General features: G+C 34.7%; 1 pseudogene; it reads right to left on the bottom strand.

Moving 5' to 3' along the window:
• Nucleotides 1-1574: 1574 nt before the first annotated feature.
• On the bottom strand, nucleotides 1575-2280 carry LOC149552947 (ethylene-responsive transcription factor 3-like; annotated as a pseudogene).
• Nucleotides 2281-3112: the final 832 nt, after the last annotated feature.

Below are 3112 nucleotides of genomic sequence, written 5' to 3' on the forward strand. Positions count from 1 at the left end.
ATCAATAAAAATCAAATGTGCTTATCTAGCAAGAATTTGGATGCATTATATGTGTAAAGAGTACGTGTCAGTGAAATGTATTGAGGATATGTGAAAAGAGAACGTGATTCCTAAAAACCTTATTTTGTGTCCATATATATAGCTTTTGAACCCTGACCTTAATTAAAAAGTGTAAATACAATAGATGTGCTACCATCAAAGTACCAAACACTTATTGATATTAATAAATAAGGTCAATATATCAAGTTGTACATAGTTTCAAAATAAAGGCTAGTGTACAAATAATCAAATCAGTATGAAATCTATTAGAAAAAGTATCAAAAGCTGCTTTGTTTTGTTTCAGGTCTTCCCCCTTAATTTGATCTAGGGTAAACTTTAGGGAGCTACAGGTCAAAGATACACGTCGAATTGGATATCCTAAGATCAATATTCTTTATGGACTCTTTAGTTCCCTTAATTCATGGGATCATGCATGTGAACAAAAAGGATCACATTTTCAAGAAGACAATTCAACTTAAACTGAGTGTTGTATAATAAAAAATGGGCTTGATATAAGAATACATCACTAAGTTGCAGTAGCTCTAGAAACATCAGTATTCACTCCACTAACTAAGGGTCTAGGCAAATGGATTACATTCTAGAAACAATAATTATAGGTAGATTCTACACTGTGCTAGCTATATTGATTCCTTGGGAGTCTAGATGAATTGATGAAATTCTTGGGATAATATTTATGCATGAGGATTTTCAAAATTCAACATTATTAATGTCAATGCAAAGTGATTCATGATAGAGATTTTGACCAAAAGTATCCCATTAATAGCTCAACTTTCATGGGCAATAATTCACAAAATCCCATGAGAAAATGATTTTTTTTGGGAAATCTAAAGTTTACTTCGAAATGTCTATTATAGGAGAGTAAAGAATAGAATAGTTTTCATTTGTCCCTATATTTATTATAGAGCAGAATGGAGGATAATAAACATTGATTAACATGATTAATTATTAGTTATTGATAGTTGCAATTTTTGGATTATATCTTGAAATCTATATGCAAAATTGTATGATTGAACCCACATAGAAAATCAAGTCCAGAAGAAAATTATATAAATTTTAATATTGTTTAATAGATCTAAACATTATAGTATTCAAAAATTTCTAGCTGGTTAGGAAGCCTCAGATATCAAGAATAACAACCAAACAGTCTACACTGAGTCATTGCTAAAAGTAAGAGATTGTGAAAGCCAATTTCCTCATTAATCCATCACCTTTGATTTGATTAACATTCTACCTATCACATTGTTCAAGCATTAATAATAAATTCACTTTCATGTGGTTGAAATGGTAACTATGTTAACCGTTACAATCTAGTGGCATACAAAAAAAGAATAACACCATTAAGAAGATTTCTTTGATAACAAACTTCTGATGTAGGATTGCGTTGAACCAAAAATGATTGCATTAATGGCGAGAAATAGGAAAATTCATTTCACTTAATAAGAAAACATGATCCATGGAATTTGGAGTATAGACCTGTACCCAATAAGAAGAAAATCAAAGCAAAAATGTTGCAGTCACAGACACAATGCCTTATTGCCAAAACCCACTTCATCGTCACATAGTGGCAGGTTCAAATCTAGCAATAGTGGAGTATATCCCTCGGGCCTTAAGCTAGAAGTTGTGCATACTTCATCATCAACGACCGATGAGGATGAATCACAATGTGTTTAGATCAAAAGCAAATTGTGGAAAGTTTTGTCTCGACCAATTATAGGTCTCTTCATCTTTATCTCGTGCACAACTTCTCTTGAATGACTTTTGTTTCCTTAAAACATCAAGCACTTGTCCTTCTAAATACCTCTTCTTAAGTGCCTTTTCGGAAATGTTCATATTCATATCAATGCTATTTCTAACATCCTCCGCTTTGTTAAAGGGTACGCTCCTCCTAGTGTTATTGGTACTATTATTAGCAGTCTTATGACTGCTCCAGGACTCTATGGTGCTACTTAGACTAGTGCTCCTATCATCACAAGGAACAAAGGCAAAATTATTTTCTTCCTTGGCACCTCTGAGAGTTCTGGCTGCAGTATCATATGCTCTCGCTACTTCCTCTGCTGTATCAAATGTCCCAAGCCATACACGGGTTTTCTTCCACAGATCTTCAATTTTTGCAGCAAATCTTCCCCATAGCCTTTTTCTGACTCCAATGAAATGAGATTCCTTGTAGGCAGCAACAGATCTAGCTTCCTTTTTCGCTACACGCTTTGGTTGTGCCATCATTGTCAATCAAATGGCAAGATTATTATAAAAGTACGTTCAGAGTCAGAGACTTATCGATGTGAAGTGAACCCAAAATAAGAGGATCTTCAGCTGATCTAGAGACATCCCACAACCAGGTTGTCTGGTTATCAAAATCTTTTCAGTAATCTAAATCTAATGCATCAGTGTTTCAAATATGGGTACTATGGTTTCAAAGGGACATAAAATATGGTTCACCTTCAAGAGGTCAACCGACCTAACATAGATACCGACAGATTCTTGGCATTCCATGCACTGTCCAATATGAATTTTGGCTCCTCCCATTTTGTTGCAGGGATCTCCAAATTGTCAATGCCATTTTCTGGGCTTCTATCCAAAATATCAGCATTACTAGGGTGGGCACAAGATGCCTGGAATGTTGAGGATGCTTGTGGGTAGAAATTGAAAGTATCATATGTAGGAGGTCACAGAGCTCAAGGTATGGTAGGGAAAGGACAACGAAAAGACTAAGAATGGTGAGGCTTGATTATCTCATACTTCTAAAGCTTTCTCATAGACATCCAATCATTAGTCTATTCTATATAGGTAAAGTGGAATAAATTATAGTGCTTTTAACTATAGAGTGTGAATGGTGGTTTCAACTTATAGCCTTTCATACCATGATCACACAAATCACACTTGTGTGGGAAAAAAAAGACACTTTTTCTCTATAAAATTGGCTACCATAGTCATTGATTACGTGATTCATGCTCTCATGCCTTGCTTGGCACTTGTGTTATGTCAGCTAATTTGGTTGTGAATAAGACCCTTCATGATTTTTTTCCGACATTATTTGGTCCTCCTTGAATGTGTA

Source organism: Cupressus sempervirens, chromosome 6, assembly GCF_028749045.1.
Source record: "Cupressus sempervirens isolate cs-2001-9-10 chromosome 6, ASM2874904v1, whole genome shotgun sequence".
Taxonomy (NCBI): domain Eukaryota; kingdom Viridiplantae; phylum Streptophyta; class Pinopsida; order Cupressales; family Cupressaceae; genus Cupressus; species Cupressus sempervirens.